This window comes from Nicotiana tomentosiformis, chromosome 12 (genome assembly GCF_000390325.3).
Source record: "Nicotiana tomentosiformis chromosome 12, ASM39032v3, whole genome shotgun sequence".
Lineage (NCBI taxonomy): Eukaryota > Viridiplantae > Streptophyta > Magnoliopsida > Solanales > Solanaceae > Nicotiana > Nicotiana tomentosiformis.
In genome coordinates, this window is record NC_090823.1 from 55558548 (window position 1) to 55565611 (window position 7064).

The 7064-nt window shown below is 38.2% G+C and overlaps 1 non-coding gene across 1 annotated transcript; it reads right to left on the reverse strand.

The window, feature by feature from the left end:
- Positions 1–2636: 2636 nt before the first annotated feature.
- LOC117280808 (small nucleolar RNA R71) lies at positions 2637–2743 on the reverse strand. The gene has a single exon (XR_004511391.1). It is a non-coding gene; the product is annotated as a small nucleolar RNA R71 (small nucleolar RNA).
- Between the last annotated feature and the right edge of the window lie 4321 nt (positions 2744–7064).

The following is a 7064-nucleotide window of genomic DNA, read 5'->3' on the forward strand; positions in this document are numbered from 1 at the left end:
ATTATGTCGGGTGAGCATTCTTCAGATTGCATGAGAGCGAAGGTTTTCTTGATCTATTTTCTGATGACGGGGAAACCTGTCAATATTGGTCAGGTAATGCTCGATGAGATGACTTGCACCAGATTTTTGAATGACTCCAGGAGGTCTTCTACAGGAACCTGTTGACACAGCTATTACTGTAGCTGGAGGTGACAGTTTATAAGGGAGCTGATGAGATTTTATCTGCACCGATCGAATCTCTAGATATCCCGGCGCTAACACCATAAAATGGTCCAAAGTTGAGCGTTGCTTCCAGGCAAGAACAGGATGACAACCTGCAGTGTCACATCTATTGGCATGATGAGCCTACTTTTGCAAAAGGCGGGGGTGAAGAGGAAGAGAAGCAGAAGGTGAACCAGGATTGTGCATTATTGGGGTCTACCAAGAAGCTTTTGGGATTGTCACCAGGTAGCCTGTTCCACTCTTCTGAGAATCGAAACAATATTCCACCATCTCCTTGATCGTAGGCTATAATTACGTATTTTAGTCACTTATTGCACTCTAATTAACTGCACTTTATTCGTGTTGAGTTTTAATCGGTAAAGGTTTGCACTTATTGTGTGTTTTATGCCTTTTGTGAGTGATTCCGAGCTATGTAGATGTTGTGGAATGAATTCGAGTGATATGGATCTTTGAAGTCTGAGTAAAAGCCCAAAGGATTAAGCCGGGATCGTGTTCGGGGCTCGAGGACCCATTATGGATGTCAAAAATTGAATTTTGGTCCGTACTCTAAGAATTCCCCACTAATGCCTTGCATGGTGCGTCGCCCCATGCATCGCGCCTGTGCAAATTTTACAGAGTGAAATCCCTTTTTCGGCTAGGAGAAGGTAGTTTTGTCTGGGCCCCACCCTACTTGGTATAAATACATGGAAAAATGTTATTTTCTGGACTTTTTGACACATATTAGAACTAAGGAGGCTAAGGAGGAGTTGGAAGAACACGAACACAAGGATTGCATCATTCCTTCCTCACTCAATACCTGAGTTTGGATTGAATTTATGTTTTTCTCTACTTTAACTTTATTTGTGATGAATTTCTCCATATCTATGGAATAGTTTTCTTTAGGGTTTGATGGATTTTGTGTATTGATGATTATTTGTGAATTATGACTCTAGTTTTATGTATTGAAGCGTTCTTTGGATGATTTAACTGTTGCATCTATATTCACTTGTTCATGTAATCGAGAGAGGCATAACTTGTGATATCTTTATATTATATTGTTAGTTGAGTCCATTAATTCCTTAGTAATCGAAAGAGGCTAGTTGAATTATTGATTAAACCTAGTTAGGAGAATAATCGGAAGAGGTTTTCCTAAAGACCAATCCACTACGCATTCTTGCATATCTTCATGTGCTTAAATTGGTTCATCTTGTGAGGTTAAGACTTAATCGAGAGAGGAGTTTTTGCTGAACATTTGAACTAATAACTGAGTGAATTCGAGAGACTCAATTAAATATTAGAAGTGAATTACTTAGAGTTAGATCCCAAACAATTATATTGCACCCATCATATCAACCTCTATTTTCTCCCATTGAGAACTTCTTTGCTTACCTTTGTTTCGATTGTTATTAGTCAATAGCTTTTGATTCTTAGTTAATTGTAGTTAGAAATCATAGAAATCTAAATTATTTATCATCTTGGATAGCAACCAAGCTAAAAACTACGAGAATATTATTTAAATCCAATCCCTGTGGATACGATATTATATTATACTATATTTGACTAGCGAGCATAATTTAAGTGTGTTTTGAGTTAGTCAAATTTTGGAATCGTTGCCAGAGATTGGCAATCAATAGTGTTTGAAATAGTTTTTAGTGCTAATTCAAGAATTTTTTCTTTTTATTTTTCCTCTTTACGTTTGTTGTTCTTTGGTTGTGCACAGGTTATATGTTAAGATTGATGCATGACTCAAGCTTCTGTGAAAGTAGTGCTACCATACGAGCTAGAGTTAGAAACTAAACTGTGACAACTGAGGAAGGAAAAAAATCTCACCGAGAAGCTAGAAAAGGTTGGGCAATCCTCACCTAAGAAACTATGGCTGGAAACAGTGATGATAATGTAGATTTGGCTGCAAGAGAGGCAGTCCAACAAAGAGAAAAGCTGAACGGGATGCTGAGGAAGCAGCTATTAGAGATGTATAGAACATCTATGAAGAAGAGAGGGGTCACAAACTTAATCAACATCAACCCTTGGCTGCAGACCAGTTTGGAAATATAGCTCCCAGGCCTGGGAGACCACTTGGCGATTATGCTAGATCAGTCTACAATCAAGGACTATCCAGCGTTAGACCACCTCCAATTATAGCAAACAATTTTGATTAGAAGCAAGGGTTGCTTCAAACCCTTTAGAATTGTTGTGTCTTCAGAGGGAAGCCAAACAAAAATCCAAACACACATCTAATGGACTTCGAGGAGATTATGAACACCTTACAATACAATGGGGTATCACAAGATGCAGTGTACTTAAGGGCATTCCCCTTTTCACTTAAAGATGATGATGAGGAGTGGCTTCGGAGTTTGCCCAGTGAATCGATCAGAACTTGGGAGGAGATGACCAGAAAATTTCTTGATAAATATTTCTCCTCAGCTAAGACGGGCAAGATTAGAAGAGAAATCCATAACTTCTGCCGGAAAGAGACTGAAACTGTTTTTGAAGTATGGGAGAGGTTTAAGGAGACAGTTAGAAAGTGTCGACATAGTGTAATTGAACTATGTATGCAACTCTAGGATTTTTGGGAAGGATTGACAACGGCCTCGCATAGAACATTGAGCAATGCAGTTGGAGGCCTTTTGATGAAGAAGACTCCAGAGGAGATAGTTACAATTCTTGATGAGTTATCTGAAGATGCTAATCAGTGGCCCTCTGAGAGTGCTGAAAGAAGAATATCAACTGGTGTTCACCAAGTTGATGCCAATACATCTGTGCATGTATAGCTTGATGCTATGGCAAAAGAAATAAGAAAGCCTAACTTAGCCTCGATACAAAATGAGCCTCACACAGCTTGTGATATATGTGAAAAAGGACACCCTACTATGAGTGTCAAGCCTCAACTAAGGAAGTGAATGTTGTGGGAAATTATAATGCGATGGGTCAGAGGCACCCCGATTTTTCATGGAGTTCACCTGGGGGTACTGCAAATGCATGGAAACAAAATACCCCCAGACCTAAAGGACAAGGATCTCATGGATTTATGAATTAGTAGAGGCAGAAATGCATGGGCACTGGTTTTTGAAACCTGGAAAGATAGGTTATGCAGCTAGCTCTAATCAATAGACAATTCTTGATGAGTTATCTGAAGATGCTAATCAGTAGTGTCAAGCCAGGAACTCTCCCGGCTGATACTGAGAGAAATCCCAAAGAAACAGTGAATGTTGTAACTCTAAGAAGTGGGCAAGTGTTGAAAGATCCTACCTCGATCCAAAATGATGTAAAACTTGAAAAAGGAAGTGGGGAGCAGCTGGAAAGTGAAGTTGATAAGAAGAAGAAAGGCCGGATGAAAGCTGAGAAGAAAACAAAGGATGAAAACTCAATAAAGGAGGAGCCTGAGGAGAGCAAGTATATGCTTGCTTTACCTTTTCCTCAAAAGCAAAGTAGAGAAAAGATGGACAAGCAGCTTGGGAGACTTCTGGATGTGCTTAAATAGGTTCATGTAAATTTTCCAATCATATAAGTGCTCTCACAAATGCCTGCTTATGGTAAATTCATGAAGGAGATCATGACAAAGAAGAGGAAGATAGAAAAGACCTCAGTGGTAAAGTTTATAGATCATTGCAGCGCGATATTGCTAAATAAACTCCCATAAAAGTGTGGAGATCTAGGGAGTTTTACTATACCTTTCTCTGTAAGAACTATTCATTTTGATAATTCATTATGTGATTCTGGTGCCTCAATTAATTTAATACCTCTATCTATTTACAGGAAATTAGAGAAGGAGATTGGAGAGATAAGGTCTGTGCCAATATCGTTGCAGCTTGCAGACCAAATGACTTTAATACCCGAGGGGATAGTGGAAGATGTGTTAGTTTGGGTGGATAAGTTTGTATTTTCTGTGGATTTTATAGTGGTGAATATGGAGGAAAACAAGGAGGTCCCCCTCATCATAAGAAGACCATTCTTAGCGATGGGTAGAGCTATATTAGATATACACGAGAGAAAAATCATGCTTAGAGTGGGTGAGGAGATTGTGACTTTCGAGATGAATATTGCAAAGGGCGCACAAAAGGAAAAATCAATTGCGAGTGTTGAGTGGAAACTGAAGCGCTCAAAAAAGAAGGCTGCAGAGAGCGAGAAATATAAGTGTGGGATGTACCCCAAGAAGGATGATAAAAAGTTGTTTGCATGGATGTGTACATTAGTTCAAAGGCGAAGAATAGAGCCCGACTTCGACTCAGACCCCGACTAGATATCCAGGGAAGTTTCCTTTACCTTATGCTTTTTAATTGTGTGTCATGGGGACATGCCATAACTTAAAGTGTGGGGTGGGGGACAGCTGTATGTTGTGTGTATATGTGTTAGTTTTGTTAGTTGTAGTAGTTGGAAAATTGAAAAAAAACATAAAAATTTGAAAAACTTTCGATTTTTCCCGGCGATGGATATCATTCGACAGGTTTTTGAGGAATTAAAGTCAAAAGAAAAAAGACAAAAAGATTTTCTTTTGTTAGGTAGTGTAATAAATCCCCTTTGGTTTTTCTTTGAGCCGCGGTTTTTTTTCAAGGGTTTTGTGTGAACCGGGTGTAATTAGTTTTTGTTTTGTAGAATAGTAGGAAACCTGGTGCTATAATTTGAATTGGAGGAAATATCTCTCAACTTTATTATACCTTGAGAACAGTAAGTTCTTTAGTTGTGACGCTTAGGCTCAGTTTTTGACTCTTGCATAAGTACCTTGAATTGTATGATCTTAACTTTGCTTAACTGCTTTGACTAGAGTGTCTTGATAATCCAATCTTGAGTGAGTTATGTTCCATGTGGGTGTGAGATTTTGTGTATTTTGTGCATTGCATTTGATGTCTAGAACTTGCCCCGTGTGTTTGCAAATTGAAATAGTAGTTTTATTTAGTTTTGGAAGTAATATAGGCATTTTTTTTGAGCCAGATAATCATGTTTCTTTGGCAACCACATTACAAGCCCTAACCATTTTCTTGAATTGACCATCTATTTGAACCTTGTACCTCTCGTGAGCACTTGAATTTGTTGTGAACTTTGTAAAAGTTAAAGTGTGGGGTGTTGGATTGGCTTTTGAGTGGAACTATTGAACTAAGGGGAAAGGTGCACTGTTTTGAAAAAGAAAGAGCCACTTGAATTAAAAAATAAAAAAATTAAGTGTATGATTGTGAAAAATATTCCTTGATAGTGGTTACTTGATGTAATTGAGCTTAAAAAGGTAGGGAGTTAATGTATATTGATGTGAAGGTGGAGTTATGGTTTGACATAAGTGTGGGGTTTTGAACAATGAAATGTATGTATTAAAGTGCTTAGGGAGGTGTAGTCACCCTTATATCTAAATATATCCTACCCATCCCACAACCTACATTACAACCAATTAAAGTCCTACTTGATCCTTGACTGAATGAGCTCAATTTGTAGAGTAGTACACTACGGGCAAGCCTATGGTACGCCTTTTTGGAATTTGAATGTTACTTCTAAGATTGAGTGAATTCTTTCTATCTTGAGTTCCGAATTTTTCTTAAATTTCATTATTTGTGGAACTACTCTCTATTGTTATTTAAGGGCACTTGATTCATAAAGGAAAGGTAATGTCGTTGACCTCTGTGTTAGAGTAAGTGAGCGGGTTATATAAAATGTGTGGTGATTTTGAGTCAAATCTTGAGATTAGGATGTTACGGTATTCTGCTTAGTCTATTTTAAATAGTCTTGGTGTCATGAGTTATTAGAGTTGTTGAAAAAAGGGTGTGTTTATATGGAGTGTAGTTTGATTGCTCCAGGATGAGAAATGGTTTAAGTGTGGGGTGTTAATTGTAGGCTATAATTACGTGTTTTAGTCACTTATTGCACTCTAATTTGCTGTACTTTATTCGTGTTGAGCTTTAATCGGTAGTATTTTGCACTTGTTGTGTGTTTTATGCCTTGTAGGAGTGATTCCGAGCTATGTAGATATAACGACCCGACTTGTCATTTTGAACATTTACGCTCCTTCTAACTATTTGAAGTCTTGAGTAGCTTCATATGATGTATTATGACCAAGTCTGAGTTTTTTTGTATTCGACCTCGGATTGGAGTTTTGATGATTCCGTTAGGTCCGGATGGTGATTTTGGACTCTGGGCGTATGCCCGGAATTTAATTTTGATATTTCTAGGATGTTTTGACGTTGTTTCATCAAGCATAAGTGGTATCACATTAAGAAAATGAGCTCCAAATTCAGTTTTGATTGAAGCATTAGATCCGTATGAAAATTACAGAATCATAGCAAAAAGTATCGTCGAATTCAGATATCGTATGAGCGAGTTATGCCTATTTCTGGGCGAAATCAAAAAGATTTCCCATCGCCAGCACCCAAGGTAGCGTGGGGCACTAGTCCTGGCGCTGGGAATCTTGAGGTTCTGAAAACTAGACCACCTGTAGCGCCCCACACTACCTGTGGCGCTCGAAATGTTATATACTCATTTCAGGGTTCATTTTTCCCCATTCATCTTGGCCGAATTTTGGGGTTTTCCTCCACTCTCTCAAGACCTCCAACTCCCCCCATATTCAAGGTGAGTAATCCCCACTAATTTGGTGTTTCATTCCATCAACTCCACCCAAAAACAAACTCAATTCTCCATAAAATATATAGATCTTCAAGAAATTTCTTTAAGAACTCAAAGGAGGGTTTTACAAGATTTCTTCCAAAAGGTAATCCTACACCCTTAGACTTGCATGTATGGATATATTATGGGAATATGAGTATGAATTAAGTATTGGAACTTATGGTATGGTGATTGGAAACCATAAGTTCCCAATTTTAATACATAACCATTGTAGAGATTGAAAGGTGATTATTTGATGGAATTTTATTGGGTGGGTGTGG